We start from the raw sequence: 17923 nt of genomic DNA on the forward strand, positions 1-17923 counted from the left end.
ATAATAATAATGATGATGATGATGATGATTGGCATTATGATCAACAATATATTCAGACCAAAAGTAAAATGCACAGACATTATTTGAATTTACAAATGGACAAAATTTCATTTCAGTGTCTAGAGAAAAAAGGCAGCGAGAAAAACATAAATGTACTTTAAGCTTTGACTGAAAAACAATTTTGAGTAATTTGTTCATAAAATGTAAATAATTACACTAGTGGTCTACATTAAAAAATATGTCAAACTTAATGCAAGAGGGGAGTGGGAAAAAGGAAAAGTTAAGGTGTTTGACTTTGGAGGGAAAACCTGCCCAGAGCATTCACAGCAAGAAAATAGATGTACCTGGTATTTGGCATAAGGCACATTCTTGAGTTATAAACCACAACCGGAAGCACGGGTGAATTTGGCACTGGTCCTCTGTGCAACAGGCATTCAGCAGGCAGAAAGATGTATCAACAGTAACACTGGGTCATAACTGTGAATTATTGTGAATGCCAGAAATTCAATATAGCTATACTCTTTAAAGTGCACTAACTTTTGACAGAGGACGTCAGCTGACTGAGGTGTGCTTCTACTTTATCATCCCATCGTTCCAACAGGTGACAGTTGTTAAAAACAAACCAGTTGCCATCATTAACAGCCTTCTCCAGTGTGGAGATGATGACCCTCCTGTCACACAGAGCCTCAAAAGAGCTGACTTTCACCTGTAACTAAAACAGATGTTTTTAAGCAGCTATCAAGCACCATACTGATGTACTAAGGTTAAAGCCATGAGCTTTAGATAAAGCAGTTTTTATTACCTTGTTTGTTTCTGCTACACACTCTGCCAATTTGTTTATCAAGCAAAGAGGCTGAATACTTGTCCCAGTATCTCCTCTCGGACTCGGCAATACAAGAATGATGGGCCTCTCATGTTTGAAAAGGTATATTGAGAGGGAGTCTGGGTTCCCAGTGTGAGGGGCCTCGGATCCCACTGTCTGTCCAGGCAAGCACAGGTTATAGGCAGCTATTACATCAGCTAGTTCCTCAAGGCAGTCCGGGTGCATAGTTTTCCAGAGGAGAGCTCGCTGTAGCAGAGACAGATGGGCGTGAGAGCGGCAGGGAACACGGCCTACCACAGTGGAGGCAGGCAGCTGCAGGTACTCCTGCCAGTGCATGGGGGAATTCAAAAGTGAGGAAATGAGGCCTCTAAAGGTTGGGATCCTCTCCAAGCAGAAGAGCTCAGGATGGATATCAGGGGGGATCCAGCTGGGCAGAGAAGTTGTTGACTGTGAGGAAATCTGAGTGGTGCAGAGTTTCGCTTTTTTTCCAGGATGTTCGGTGTCTTGTAGACCCCTGAGGAAGGCTGACCTCTCACCCTCAGAACAGAGCTGGTTGTGTTGGAGCAGAGCCACAGAAACCAGCACCTTCAGGACAGCAGCATGGCTTTTGAAGAGACAAGGTCTGTAATAGGACAGCAGCTTGGCAGCCATTTTGTTTGTAATCTCTGGTACTATACCCTCTGGCACTTTCCCGGAGGCGTACGACACTAATGGCCTGCCCTTCACAATGAAGACCTCTTTCATAACAGCAATGAAGCCATGTAGGGAAAAGTGGTAGGCGGGTGAAAGGCGGGACACTTCCTGCAGAGTCTGGTAGAGGGCAGCAGCCAACTTCACTAACTGACAGAGGGGGGCAACAAGAGCCTCGTGGTACTCCAGCTCCTCGCTCAGCTGCTGGGTCTCACTCTGTAGTTTCTCCATTGCTTCATTATGAACTGTGATGTGGGTTTGAAAATCGCTGTTTTGGAGTAGTGAGCAGTCGGACTGCAGGATGTAGTCCATTAAAGTATCCTAAAACAAGATTATATACAGTGTGATGATGAAAACCAGCTAAAAAATAGCACAAAAATAATTACATTATACTCTGTCAAGTCAGATTTTGCCCAATCCTTTCGTGATGTTTTACGTAACGGTACAATAGCCACAATCACAGTGGCAGCTTAATTTAAAGATGCATAAATCACTCAAAGGCCCAGTCTATGTGTATCGTTGCCAAAACAACCACAGTATGTTGGAGTCCACATGGCCTTCATATTCTCACATTCTGTAGATAAAGATAGAGTGCATTTTAAGATTCAAGTCTGTAAAATGATTACGTTATCATTTGCCCTGACAGTTATCAGGAAAATCGATGGGAGACCACAGGGACTATTTAGATGACACAGTATTGTATATGATAGTAAATGACTGTCTAATCACCTCTTGTGTGACCAGTTTCGCCTGCAGCAACTGCTTGTTATTCTGAAACTGTCTGTGTTGAATCAGCAGCTCTCTGCACTCAGATTGCAGCAGCTGTGTCAGCATCATCTCCTGGATCTCTTCTGAGCTAAGAGAGAGGTTGACAACCTGTACCTGAGCCAAGATGGATGGATGGATTGCTGAGGAATATGAGAACGACCACATTGTCACTGCTTTCAGAGAAATCTATTGTGTCAGGTTCATTACTCTTTTATGTATCCAATGCTCACAATAGTGCAACACGTTCATAGGTATTTCTTGTATTTACACTACATGGGGAAGTATCCTATGTGGAAAGTTTAGCTGATTGTAAAAACTACCTCAGGCAATCACTCAAAAAAATCTGAGCTCAGCTGAGTAATCAATATCAAAATGAAAGAAAAAATTATCAGCAACAAAATTAGGTTAAGTGAAAGCATATTTGATTTGGTAAGAAGTATTCATAAGGTAGCTTAACAGCATAAAGTTTGTATCAAAATGACTGCATATATGAATTCTACAAGAAAGCTAAATCTCCATGAGTGATCCAGAGAGAGCTGAACATATAAAATGTCTGGCTCCAATGGTTGATGTACCTCCAATACAGTAGTCAAAATGAATCTCTACAACATAAAATGTTGTCTGTAAACAACAGTACCATCACAAAAGTAAGGATTGGATTTTGAAAAGGTAAAATGCAACAAAAGCCTTGTTAAATATTTGTTACAAAGGCAGCATATTCATTAATTCATCTTGGACACATCAATCACATATTTTGCAGTGAAATATAATAGAATTTGACAACTGTAACTGTCTGACCCTGTTTATACTGAATCCACACATCAGTCTTACCACTGCTAAGCAACTGGACAGGCAGTTGAGTGCTGAGGAAAAGACGAAACTCAGGGTGGGTTGGGTAAGTGTGCTGCTTTAACCAAGGAAGGCATGATCCAGAATATGAAGCCAGTCTGTCCAGAAACTGAGGACTGGGGTTTGCATGTTCCACATCTGTTACGAGGACTCTCAAACCTAAAGAGCAGGTTAGACCATACGCCCACGCAAAATTAACTGCCACATGATTTAACAGGATATAATTAAATTATATTATTTTTGCAAAATGGCCCAATTCACCTTCCTCAGAAGCCTGGTCCAGCTTGTTCAGCAGGTCTGAGTCATTGGCACAAACCACCATCTCACAGTCCGTATCAAGACTGATAGTTTCACCTTCAGAGAAGAAACTTAGAATGAACTGGTTTGAAGTTCTTCAGTATACTTCAACTATTCAGATCCTATTCTATGTCTACATCTGGAGATGACCAAAAACTGCTAAATGGACACAGGACGTGAGAAAACAAATTCCCACACAGGAATCTAAGATATAATGATATACTTGTGATGAGCCAGCTTGGAGAGCTTCTCTCTCGATGTTGCTGGATGTCTGCTAGTAGAGGCCAGCGCTGACTCAAGACACTCCTGTAGCCCCACAGCAGCAGCTCAACCACCAGTCTGGAGGACACAGTGTTTTGGAGCTGCCAAGCCTTTAAACCTAAAACTCGACCCAGAGGCAGCTGCAGCCTCTCAGACACAGGGACAGGAAAACCGAGAGCATGTGGAGTAGGTGCAGGAGTGGACTGTGTAAACAGGGAGGTTCTTGGGTCATTTGGATTTATGTTGATGCTTCCTGTCTGACATAGCTCTCTCCACTTGCTCAGTAGTTCTGTGCGAATATCAGGTGCAAATGGGCCCAAATAAGTAATGGTTGCAGCCAGGATGAGGGCATCTCCTGGTAAGTTTTGCTGATGTAACTCTGCCTCCTTAAAGTAAGACAAAGATATAATCTTTACTAAAAACTGAAATTCCACCAAAATAATTAATAAAATGGGATGTGTCAGTGATGTGTCCAGCATATCTGTAGAGTTTGTTACCTGAGCAGAAGTCCTCCAGTTCTTCACATGCACCTCTAACTGCTTTGAGGCTCTAGCAGCTTCTCTCTCTGTGCTCTTAGCTTGGTGCAGCTCCAGTAGTTGCTTCTCTAGGTCCTTCTGCACATGCTGAAGCTGAATTTTAACATCCTCTACACGACGGTATGCATCTTCCTTGTGCTGATTGGCCAGGTGCAGGTGACCTTGCACCTGTTCAGCCTGGACCTCCAATTGCTGCTTGACCAACAGCTCGTGTTGCAAGCAGCAGCATTCGTATACAGCCTGGACCCATCGACACAGGGACTCGCAGGCCTTGCTCACCTCTCGTACAGCCTCTGGCACAAACTGGGGGCTGCGAACTATCAGGCCGAGCTGCTGCAGCTGTTCAGTCGTCAGACTGTGCCGGTCAAAAAATTCCAGCTCCTGGTGAATACATTAACAAAAGGGCAACAACAAAACATGCACTTTATTCACAATGATTTCAAGTGAGTATACTACATGAACTTTCAAAGAAACAGGAAATTTCTTTGAAAGTGGTAACCTGTAAAGAATCAAAAAAGTTTGCTCCAAAATATGGCAATAATAATAAACGAAATCAGAAAAATTACCCATATACCTGGAAAAAGTTGGATTGTCCAAGAAGCTGTTTAGCACTCTCCCACCCAGGCGGACAATTAAACAGCAAACAAATAGCATCCATGATTTTCACCACACCGTCAGGTGGATCTCTGTAATGTCGCACCTCGTCCAGGTCAGATGGATTCAGACTCTCCAGAATTTTGAGGGCCAACAGGAAGACCGGCCTCACCTGGAAAAAAAGGATTAAAATAATTAATCTCATCTTCTGTGCCATTTTAAATTGACTGATTTGAAGACCCAATATCACAACAAGCAGAATAAAAAAAATAAGATAATCTCTATTTGTAAATGTCATATATTCATATGATTCTGGTTGGATACATCAATAAAACAGGAAATGTGTTTGTACCTGTCTCTGAGTGTGACTAATCTGCTCCTCCAGGTGATACAGTTTGTTTTCCTCTTCCACACATTTGTCCTGAGCCTCTGCAAGTATTTTCTTCTGATCATCCAAAGCTCCAAGGAGCACTCTCTCACGCTGCAGGATAAAGAGGGAGAGGACACAGCATTAAGTAAGACAGAATTATTTTTCTATTTCTAAAATATTGTGTGATGAAGTAATTAGTAATTATTATTAATAAAATATGAATGTACAGGGTTAATTATTACAATCTCTTCCTTTCAAATGAAAACTGATACTGTTCTGAGTCTGTGAGTTTGAAATGACAAATAATACTCCCTCTGTTGCGGCGTATGTTCTTCAACACACAAAAGCCTTTAAATTACACTGAATATGTTGTGTAGAAGGTTGCTGGAATAATTTTCACTGCAATGACAAATAACCTTGTAGCTTTGAAATTCTGGCAACCAACAGTACTGCAAATACAATATTCTGCTTATACAGAATATTGATCACACTTGAATCACATGCTGAGTTCCTCAACAATACCTGCTGCGTCTCAGCAACCTTCTCTTTCAAACTTTTTAAGTGCTGCTCATATTGCTCTATTGTGTTGTGGAAGACCTCTAAATGAGACAGAACTGAGCCAACTCTGTGAAAAAAGGGAAAAAAAGTTGTTTCATTTTAAAAGTGGCAGAATAGGAATATCCACACCTATAACTTCTATTGCAATTGAATGAAACAGGCTTACTGCAAATACAACTTCACTGAAGGTCATTGTGCTTAATTGTTGTTGTAACTGTGTCAAAAATTATACAGCGTGTAATTTGCAGAGCTGCTGTGAAGGACTACATGGTAATTTACTGTGCTTGTGATATCTATTCATGCGTGCAGACTCATTGTTACTGTGGTCAGATAAAGGTGATTAACACTAGTATCAGCATAAATGTACCAATTAGCACAGCAATATATCAAGTTCTGGAGCCACATGGAGAAAAATAAAGAGAGGACATTACCTGTTGCCTTGGACCTGCAAATGTTTGTGCATGTGGTTGCAGATATAAGCAAAATGGGAGATGAACTCCACATAAGTCTGAGGGCTGAAAAGCTGGGCTCTCAGAAGGACAGACGCATACTGACATGCAGATTGATGAATTCCAGCCATAGCCACAGAAAGGGCTCTTGTTCCTTCTCTCTTCACTGAGTTACAACAGAAAGAAAACTTTCATGCCTTGGTATACCACTGCCAGTCAAAGTGGCAAAAGTGGTAAATATTAAATCAGCATAGACATAGTATTGTGTTTTGACTCACTTTTGTAGGGAATGGCTTGGAGATGTTGAGAAGCAACTTCCACTAAAGCTTCACGAGACCACAGCTGGTACACCTCAACACAGCAGCTGAGGCTCAGGGCCTTGGTCATTTGTGCCTAGATCATAAAGGATAAAACATTATCCCCTTAGGATTTCATCAGATGACAGAGCAACCTGCATATACTCAACAAGGATAACAATCAAAAACAAGCACAAAGTCATGTGAGATTTTGTGCATAGATGGTCCAGGTGATTTTCCCATGACTGATTTTGATTATTTCCTACTTGCTGGTTTTGATTTGAAGTTTAGTTTTTCATGGCCTGGCTTGCAAATATTTTTTTTAAATGAAGTGTAACAAGGAGGTTCACCTTGAAGAAGTTAAACAAAAAAAAGTTTGTTTTTTATCATTGTGGTTTGAAAAGTATAGTTTCTGGTTTGTTCTGCAATATAAGGAAAATGTCAACAAAACAAAGTACTTGCATTATTACAACAGGTTCCATCGCGGGAAGCCCCACTTGTGTCTGACTTGGGCAAGGACATCAGAAGGAATACATGGACATTTTTGTGGACTTGGCTTAAGTACCTTTGTTATAAAGAACACACTGGATATGATTCACAATGGACACACATCCTTTCCAAATATTTATATGGTTGTACCATTTTCCTCTATAGTCATTCTGGTGAAGTTTAAATCAATGTTTGATGGGGCTGTACGGTAATAGCTGCCAGTTCAAGCATTAGAATGAAAATCTCTAAATAAGTAGGTATTTTGTCTTACTTATCAAACATCCAGCTGTCCATTAGGTATCTTCTTGAGTTCCTCACAGTTGTCACTCTGGAAACCAGCTTCCTCAGCTCCTCCTCTGTGTAGCGTGCTGGGTAGGTTCTGTGTGCCATCGCCACTAACAGTTCTTCTCTGGCAGTCTGGCTGATTACTTCGTGGACCAGTAAGATAACATTCACTCCGTCCACTTTGGTTCTATTTCCAGCCTCCTTAAGGATTTCATGCAACTTATTCTCATTATCCAAATGTACCTCCATCAAGTGGTAGCCTGTAAGATAGGCAGCTAAACGCACATTGGTTCTACGACCTGTGCCTCTGTCTGAGCTAATTAGTACTCCGTGACCTCCAGGTATGAGCAAAGCCCTGAGTATATGTAAGAGCTGACTCACTCTCTGTCTGTGCACAATGTATCTAGATGTAAAGGTGACATCATTATCAATTTCCTGCAGTCTGTCAACTTTTCTGTCCATGAGAGAGGACAGATTCTGCAGTAGTGCATCAAGGTCTTGATCCTTGTAACACAAGCTAAATTTAAAATTGTGCAGCTGCTCCATCAGATTCGAGGCCTTTGGAAGCTCAGGACCATAAACAAGCTGAGGAATTACACTCTCCATGTGATGAAGGATTGGGGGCTGCAGACGGTGAGGTTTTAGGCTCGCCTGACTGTCTTCAGACAAAAGGGAAGATGCATCATCTTTCTTCAGAGGTGGTTGGTCAGCTGGCTCTGGTTTTCGTGGCAGACTTAAGCTATCTGAACTCTGACCCATTTCTTTCCAGCTTCCTGCTGTGTACTCAGGTAATGAATGAAGAGCAAGACCAACGGATGGGACATCTTTAGTGTCAGGGTGAGGCTCATCAACCAATCTAATTCCATAGTGTGTAGCTGCAATTTTGGCTATCATTGACAAAAGGGTTTTGCTTTCTTCCTCTGAGCCTAATCTATCACAAAAAATTCGCGTGCACTCATGCATCCAGAGATGTGCTATGTTTAGAACGGATGATGCCATCCATGGCAGGGATGGAGAAAAGCCTCGGAGTGCAGTGTCCTTTTCATGCAACATCTCTGTGTTCAGGTTGTTAGGCTGCCAGAGATACATCCCTTGAAACACTTTCTGCAAGTCATGATGAGAGAACATGACATAGGGCCTTTGCAAAGTCGGAAGGAAATGCTCACATACAGCATCATAGAGATTTTTGGTTGCAGTGATGATACAACACGCCATTTCCTCACTGGTCTTCTGAAGCTGCATCTCTTTAACCCAGACTTGTAAACTTTGAGAATGGATAGACAATATAACATCTATTGACAGGCTGGGAAGCACAAAGACAGAAAACAGACGAGAGAGCCGGGCGGATATCACATTCCTGTGTTGATTGCCCAATCCTGTAACACAACAGGTAGCTAGGTAGCTGATGGCTCCAGAACTCACTGATTTAAAGTGGTGCGCATCAAATGTTGGAACATCTCCCTTTGAAATACTCTGCCGTAACAATTCTAAAGCAGTTGATGTTTTTCCAAAGGCGTCTATCGACAGGAACAAAAAAATATATTAATCTGAGAAATATTAAGATTAGGTTTTATGTTGTATTATGTTTTTTGAGCTAGGTGTGGATACTCACCACAAGGGGCTTCATGCAAATCATCCACAAACAGAAGCAGCCTCTGCTGTTTATTGCCAAAGCCCATGGTATCTTTGCTGCTTTTCTGGAAACTTATGGTATTCAGTATAGTTCGAATGTCTCTGGAGCTCAATAGTGGACTGGCTGGAAGCCTGATGTGTGGCTTGTCAAAACTCAGCAAACTTTGGCACAGGCTGGTTTTTCCAGAACCGGGTTCTCCTGCAAGCAACACCGGCTGGTTGTTCTCCAACATGAGGTTCATGAGAAAGGTGTATTTCCTGTACTATGTACATAGGTGTCAGACACTTGTAAGTTGAAATATCCAAATGTTGTCAGCTTTTATGTGTTTTGCTAAAATTTATAGTGTTCCAAACAAACCTTGGGAGAAATGGAGTTTGTCATCACCAGTGAATTCTTGGAGAACATCTTACTATCAATGCCTAAGAAGTGCTCAAACACACTCTCTTCATCAGGTACCACAATCATGTACTGGCAACTCAACAGCACTTGGCGGACTACCAAGTCGAACTGTGGCCAATGACTGCAGTAAAACCAAAAACATGTGAATAACATTAGCTGCTGATTCATTATGGTGACTTTCTTTGACAGTTACGATGACATCTATATCTGACAATGGTGAGTACATATAGCTTGAATATTTGTTATACTTATTCAGCATACAAAAGTATAAATGCAGAAAAAAAAACATTCACCTAGGATGTAGGTGTCCACCAAATCCCCAAACATAGGCCACCAGAAAAAGGTTTCTGGCAAGCAGCTCTTGTTTACTCCGAACACTTTTGCTTGATGTGTCTGTGTCATCTAAGGGTTTATCTGGTGGGAGAGTAAGTGAGCGTTTTAATAAAAATAATACCAGCACACTACTATAATAACCTTATAAATTAATAAATACCTATTTTCCCAGTCTGGGGTATCAAGTCTGTGATTTCTAGCTCCATCCTAAAATGTTGTAAAAGTGCACATAGGATACGTACAAATGACATGATTTCTTGCAGTCCGTACACAGTGTTTTTAAAAGATTCTCCTTTACTACCGATTGCAGAGGTTGATTCGGTTTGTCTAAGCAAACTGAGAGTGCTAGAGAAAAGGTCCTCAGCAAGTCGAGTCCACATTTTTATGGTCCCTTCATCCAGTCTGAATTCAGAATGGAGAGCGTCCATTTCATGCTTCCACACAGCCTTCCACAGGTCAGGTCCTGTGAGATGAACGAAGCTACAGCGGGTCACTGCGGAGGGGCTTGCACCACTTAGATCTGTGGTCTCCATGAGTAGCTTTAGGTTTGACTGGCAAGGCACAAGTGTTTCCCCTGATGAAAGGAAGAGAAACGGGCTCTCAGGATCGTACAGTGTGGTTAAGGAATCTAACCACCCAGGCTGCCCCACAGGCTCCCCATCCATAACCAGCCATTTCACCACTGGTGTTCGATCACTTGTCTTATTGTTGCTGCATGCTGTAGAAGCTGTGTGTTCCCATCGTTGTGAAACTCTCAGCACTTTTGTAACAGCTCCATCTTGCCATCCTCTTTTTCCACAGAAGCCTCCAAACAACTCATCATAGGACATGGTATTGGGAAACAAAACCACGGTGTCAACATGGCACCACTGTGAAGTAGAGATCTGTGGATCTGTCCGTGGGGGCTGACTTTCAATGATATTGTCATTTTCAAATATATATCCCTCCATCTTGGCAGCCAGTCTATTGAGCGCCCCAGCCAGAACACAGTAACAGGTTGTCTTTCCACTACCTGGGGGGCCTAAAATCAGAACTGCCTGGGAGCATTTCATGGTCTGGTGTAGTGTAAGAGTGCTGCAAATCATTTCTGCTTCAGAGTGAAACTGTTTCCATTGTAGTTCTTCTGTAATTGTGTCTTTAAGTAGTTTTTTTTCTTCTTCCTCAAGATATTGTTGGAAAAGAGGAAATTGGTGTGCTATAGGGAAAGCATCCCTGAAAATGATGCAGAACTTTGAGGCTTTCATCTGGTCTTTAAAAAGAGGTAATACCACAGAAATAATTGCTTTAACAATAGCTACCTCCTCCATTAAGCCCAGTACAACTGAAAAATGAGGACTGCAGAACCTGGATTGTTCACATTCTTTTCCATCCTCCTCAACAAATCTGGCATCTGACATTACATTGTTTTTTTCTGTAGGTGTAATTTCAGCCTCTTCTGAAATTTCTTTTTGCCTTCTACTTTGTTTTAAATGTGTTTCAGAGGCACTGATTATCCTTTGCAGCAGAACAAGATAGCAAATGTGGTCATCAGTGATGAAATCAGGCAGACAGAAGGAATCCTTTGCCAGGCTGATTAGAGACACCAAATGTTGACTTAAAGACAAGGCGTCTGAGAAACCAATGGAAGCCAGCAAAACTTCTGCAATGATCCTGTAATGTGGACGGGTTAGCGAAACTGGTCTTGTTGCTAATTGCAGGCTCTCTGGTACCTTGGATGGATACCCCTTTGATGAGATGAGAACACACCCATAGTTGGGATTAGCAGAAATGCTTTTCCCTGCAAGTATCATATGGCAGTCTGAATTAACAACAGTAGAAGTCCTGTTTTCCGGCTCACCATTCACGCTTTGATTACCAATTCCTCTTAACCCACATAAGGACTGCTGGATGTCAACTAGGTGCTGTCCCAGTGATGACAAAACGCCTTGTGTTAGAAAGTCCACAGAGTCCAGCAGAAGCCATGCTCCAGTTTGGAGTGCACCAAACAGCATCTGCTGAACAACACCAGGTCTCATGTTTGGACAACAATGCAGAATGACAACCGGGCGTCCCAGTGCTTTTCCTAGCTGGATTACAGTTCTTTTCTTCCCAGACATGCAAGGTCCATTAACAAATCCACATTTGTAGCTTGTTAGAGCGAGGAGAATCCCAAGGATTGCCCGATCTGTGGACGGAGTATGCACCATCACCCATTCTTCTGGACCAAAATACTCATAGCCATAAAAGAAGCGATGCCCAAAAACATCCACGTAACATGCTGGATCACTGCTGCTGTTCTCTGACTCATCTAAGTCTATATGATACTTCAATAAACTTAGCCATTCGAAAGATGACCACAGCTCACATTGTACCTCCATGAGATGAGACAGCTGCTGTGCATGATGCATTGTAAGCTGCACTAAAGCACGCAGACAGATCATTGTGTACTTAGAAACTGGAGTTACACTTTTTCCTCCTGTGATTCCTTCCCGTATTGCACAGCCAAGGCTTTTCAATCTTGCAGAGTTGTATGCTTTTACGTTGCTCAGCTTTAATGGGGTTGATGGTTGGAAAGCCTGTAGAACAATGTTGCACCATGCTGCCTCTTCAGCCACCAATAGACACTGAAGAGGGTATTCTGACAGGAGATCTAATGCAGGTTGTATGATTTTCCTCCTTCTAGCAATGTCGGACAAGATCCCTCCAACTCCGTTATCATATGTCAAATAATGACTTGATGGTTGAAGCTGGTTTTGCATAACAGCACATTGTTTCATGAGGTGTACCATGGTCAAGTTTAATTGTTTCTCAAAGACACTTAGCCAAACCAATGGATTGAAATTTGGTGCTAAAGGAGAAAGAAAGGTAAGCTGCTCATGGAGACGAGAGAAAACCCCCAGCACTTTCATCTGTCTTTGGCTTCCAGATGTAGCCCCACGGCTCTTCACATCTCCAGTGTCACATGGTATTTCACAATGCACGTCAAGACAGTGTACACCTTTAAAGCACTTGCATACAAACGGTTGCAGCGCAAGAGGTGTTGACTGAAAGGAGAGTAATTGTATCACTTCTCTGTCACTCATGAACCAGAGTCTTGGAAACTGTTCACGCAGGGAATCAAGGAGATCCACCATCTGGTTGGAAATAGTCTCCATCGTAGACAGACCTTCAATGAGAATCTGGCAAAGGCTATTACCACGCAATAGGTCATTATTCTTCTCCAAATTAACAAAGTTCAACACGTGAGGATCAGCTATTACAGTGCGCATAATTTCCTTAAATGTTTCATCAACCGGTCGGAACTGCTTCAACTGTGAAAATACACAAAAGACAAAATTACAAAAATTATCTGAAAGGTATAATTTTTAAAGCATTGCAAAAATGTTGACATTTGACTTGTGATGGCACAAGGACATACCAGATCCACTCTTTCAACAGGACAGAATGTTCCATTAAACATCTTTGTCAGGAATGCCCATATCTGCTGGTATCTTTCAAAGAAATTAAGCAGCTTCTCTATTAATATTAAAAGAAAACGGAAAAATATGCAATGAATTCTGCTTTTGCACTCGGTAAACATCTTTCTTAATTTAATTTCTGAATACCTGACTTACCAAGGGCGTGCAGCACCTCAACCCAATCTTCCATTTTCTGCCTGAACTCAAAACTGTATGGAGACTTCAACATGGTGGACAGAGTCATCAAATCGCCCTCTATCTCAGCCAAGAGTACTCCCACATCTGAATGAGAAAAAACAAATGCTTAATTCCAACAATTTGTCAACAGAATATTGCCGTTGCTCATTTCCTCTTAACAGTGGCATAGCAGTAGTAATGCAATAAGCATTTTTACAATGACTAAAACAACTACACCTGTACTGTTAATTTGCCAATGTAGTTTGTCTCACCGATGACGATGAATCTTGTATCATTAAAGCACTGTTGACTTGCAGAAAGATTTATAACAGTCCCTTCCGTTATTCCATGTCGTAGCGCACAATGCTGCCGAGCAGGACGAGTAAATTTATCCAGCTGAAACAATCTGACCTTCCATTCCTGTTGAAGCTTTAGAAAGATTTGCTCGATGTTACACTCTGCTCTTGCATTCTTGCATACCTGACAGGGGAAAGGGTAAAAGCATAAACAAAATGTATCAAGTGCGCTGCCATAATTATTATCCAAACTCTCTCCTGACCTTACCTTGGCAATTAGTTCTTGGTGTACTTCAAGTCGTTGAGACATGAGCTCAGCGACTGTCACCGTCTTCTCTGGAAAATACAGCAGGCCAAAACCTGTCAGATGGAAAGTATTTTTTATGGTTTGGATATGCTAAGGTCACAAATTATGCTTTTGTAAGAATATGAGCGATGTGGTCTGACCTTCAAATATAGCCTTCCAGTGTTTATGTCTGAGTTTTGAGCTTTGTAGTTTGGCCATTATTGCAAACTGATCTGTTAACCTTTCCAGCATCAGTTTAGTCTCCAGCAGCACCGAATCTTGGGCAGGTATGACACTTGTTAGAGAGAGAGCTTGCCCCTTCCAATTTTCAATTTTCTCCTGAGCTTGTGACACCACAACCTGAAAGAAAATACCCAAATATTTATTGGTTTAATTGACATGGACAAAAAATGGGTTCACATTATACGTCAGGATGTTTTAAATTTGCACAGCAGACATAAAAGTAATTACAGCAAAGGTTGTGCCAGCCAAATATAACAAAGAAAATTCAATTTCAAGTAAATTTTGAATGAAAAACTATTGTTCTATCCCAATGCAAAAACAATCAACTAAATGCCAAACATAATTCCTAATCTCAAAAGCATAAAGCATAAAGAGATTCATCTGACAATTTACCTCACTAAAAAGCAAATGTTTCCATTCCTCCAGCCATGTTTTGCACGTAGCTATCAGCACCCACAGTTCTTTTCGTGCTTTTACCTTCTCAATTTCCAACGTTAAAATTGACAAATCCATTGTATGTTCTGACAAAACATAGAATATGGATTAGATTAGGATAATGTGATCAAGGCTACCTAACTAAGGTAGCTAACCCTAACCCAGGGAAATAATTTATATTCATAATTTCTACCTTGGAGGTTTTCACTGTTCCTACTTAGTTGTTCCAACTTTGTACTGAGAGTGTGCAAATATGCAAAAATATTACTCAGTCTGGATACCATCTCTTTGGCATTCTGGCTTGGGTCAAGGAAGGGTCCAGATGTAGCTTTACAAACTATATTTTTGAGCTCATAAACCATAAATGAGAACATTGTGTCCAGTGCATTAGCTGCTGAAGGAAGACGGTCGCGGACAATGCTGTCTGCTTCTTTCAAAGAAGATATAAAGCAATCCCACAAGCCAAGCATCTATATATCCAACACAAATAGAGACATATTTGTTACTGCAGTGTAGGAAAAAAAAGCCACAAGTGAGATGTTATCAAATGTGGTTACTAATGACATCATTGCCAATGCTGCAGACCTTTTTTTCCAAACTCAATTCTTCCTCATTCATCGTTCGGAAAATACTGCAAACAGTGTTTTGGAGGGAATGAATATAGTCCAACTGTTTTTGCATGTCTGCCAACCTTTTCACAGACTCCCTAACCTGTTGACAAAAGCAAACCAGTTAAATTTTTATAAATTTTACATTTTTATAAGTATACATTGTAGGCACAGAGCTTGTTAAGTTTGATGTCATTTTAGTGAGGTACAGTGATTAAATAAAGAATGAAATACAACCAAACTATTAACCCTAACTCTGACTAAAACTACATTCTGAGAGTTTTTAACAACTCATCAGCACAAAAGTTAACTGGAGTACTTACTCATCTAAATTGCAAAAGTATACATGAGTGTGTCAAATAAAAGTACTGAAGACTTTAATGCACTATGCACCACCTGATCATTCTTGGATAATGGAATCTAAATCCAGAACACATTTGCTCTGAAAAGGGAGGGCCGCCGGGATGAATAATTCAATTAAAGTGAATGTGTGACAAAAGAGAAGTCTCTGAGGATCTGGATTTTCCATTACCATCCTTGTTAAGATAAGAGATAGAAGTGGGACCCATCTTTTTATGATATTTCTATCACATTTTGGGATCTGGATCTTATTTGCATAACTGGCTAAGCATTTTTTGAATATCATCTGCTTTTGCTTCTGTTTCGTGCAAGTGTGTAAAGTTTAAAAAAATGTTTGTACCATTAGAGAATAATTTGAGAGGTCATGTAAGTCTTGTGCTTCTGTCTTGAGTTTGGCTGTAGCTCTCTCCAAGTCTAATATAAGGCTCTCCGAGTGCAGCTTTATCTGCTCAACTAGCTGCTCAAGCAATTCATCTTCAATCGACCACAGCTGTCGCCCTGAAGAAACAAAAGAGTACAAAAACAATTACTATAAAGACAAAGAAGAAAGTCTATAATCAAGGTATTGCAAACCCATGAACTGACCAAAAAAAGTAATTTGCAATTTTACAATAACCAGGAACAATAACAACAACTACATTATTAAATATGGAACTACGAGATTAGATAGGCAACTATGGATTCTTCTCTCTGATCAAGTCACATATGCAAAGGAGACAAAGTTCAGACACACCTAGGAACTCCTTTGTTTGGGTGAAGTGAATTACGAACAGTAGGTTGGAGGTAGAGACTGATGAGGGAACCATGTTGATTCTTTCAGCCCAGAGGTGCATCTTCTTAATGAGCTCTTCATACTGTAAAGCAGCCTGTCCTTTCATGGACTCCAAAGAGGCGCGAGTCCATTGATTAATGAACAAATTAATGTCCACCAACCATTTGTAGTCCTCACACAGCTGCTGGATTTCTAGTTCAGCTCCCTGTCCAGAGAACAGTGAGAATTACTACAAATCCATGAGCTGCTGTGCTGTGATTACTCATTATGTAGCAAGATTGGCCAATTAAAATTGAGTCTTACCTGCATGCTCTCAGCTTGCTCTGTGTCAGCTTGTTTTGAAAAGTCATTAATGCTGATGTGCCACTCCAGCTGTGTCCTGGAGAGAGGATAGTAGCAGCCAAGCACCATGTTGCCCCGCACCATTATCAGAGTTTGCTTTGGCAGCATCAGCCAGTGAGCTGACAGGTCTCTGAGCAATTGCCAGCAACAAAACTTTTTGCAACTGGTCATTCTGTGACTGTTCTCTCTCTGTCCTGTCAATTTAAACACTACACTGTCACCCAGGTGTTTATAAAATCATTTCATATGTATACAGCCACTTTGGGCCAGCAGGAACTAATATTACTTGAAATCAGATAAGCAAAATGATGAGCAACAACTCTGGGCAAAACATCCATACCTGTAATAGCAGGAGGTTCAATAAAACTGAGATCAGAAGTTAAATCTTGAGCAAACTCAGAGTTTAAGATGCTGTTGCTGATCTCCAAGAAAAATCCACAATCGTCACACATCTAAAGTAGAAGAGAGGTTTAATGAGACAACTGAAGTCGTAATGAGGCAGCAGATATACATAAATAATTGAATGATCAAATGTAATAAAAATCCAATATAATTTTATCATCAATCCCAAACAATAAACTACTCAACTTCTAATCTTGTCAAAAATTCATATATTCATCATTTTTGTACATTTCAATGTGTTCCACTAACGCAGTCAAACCATTTTCTAGAGATCGTCAAAAATGTGACATTTTAACGTAAACCTTAAACTACCCTGTACCCACAACATTATGCATTATAACTGCAACTGTGGAAATTTGAAAATAACCTGAACAATGGAGTTGCCAACAGTCAGAATTGCTTCGCTCACTGCCTCTTGGAAGCGATGTACTGGTGGGTCCACAGCGAGCTGATTAATAGTGCTGAAGCACAGCTCAGTGTGGAATAGGCTGCACTGCTGAGATTTGTCTCTCTAACCACAAAAAACAGAGCAGTCACTTAATCATCAAATAATGAGATTCTGTCCGGATTTGTTTTCCCTAATCCTTCTTCTATTATTTTGTGTGACAGTAGAGTTTGGCAATAATTCAAGGTTTTCTCCAGGTTATAGCTCAGCAGTAGGATGCAACACTGCATTAACTGAAAGGAATGTGATTTAAAGACAAAAAGGACAAAGCTATTATGTTTGTAGCATTATTTTTGTTGCACAGAAAAGTGTGTTCTTGTAGTGTTACACAACAATATTATGTGTATCTCAAAGACAAACTTTTCACCTTCATGACATTGGTGTGAAAAGAGCTGATATCTTGTTTGATGATGGTGACAAGACTCTGCACAATCATTTGGTTAATAAGAGCAGCAAAGTTTCCTAATTTGTGCAAGACACTTTCAGACTG

General features: G+C 40.8%; 1 protein-coding gene and 1 long non-coding RNA gene across 2 annotated transcripts in view; both read right to left on the reverse strand.

Moving 5' to 3' along the window:
* Nucleotides 1–17923, reverse strand: part of fam20cl (family with sequence similarity 20 member C, like) — a 31922-nt gene that overhangs the window by 3308 nt on the left and 10691 nt on the right. The gene's annotated exons all lie outside the window — the stretch shown is intronic.
* Nucleotides 5174–6588, reverse strand: LOC115044540 (uncharacterized). The gene is made up of 3 exons (XR_003840836.1): nt 6474–6588; nt 5711–5813; nt 5174–5299 (listed from the first exon to the last, which is right to left on the reverse strand). It is a non-coding gene; the product is annotated as an uncharacterized LOC115044540 (long non-coding RNA).

This window comes from Echeneis naucrates, chromosome 1 (assembly GCF_900963305.1).
Source record: "Echeneis naucrates chromosome 1, fEcheNa1.1, whole genome shotgun sequence".
Taxonomy (NCBI): Eukaryota; Metazoa; Chordata; class Actinopteri; order Carangiformes; family Echeneidae; genus Echeneis; species Echeneis naucrates.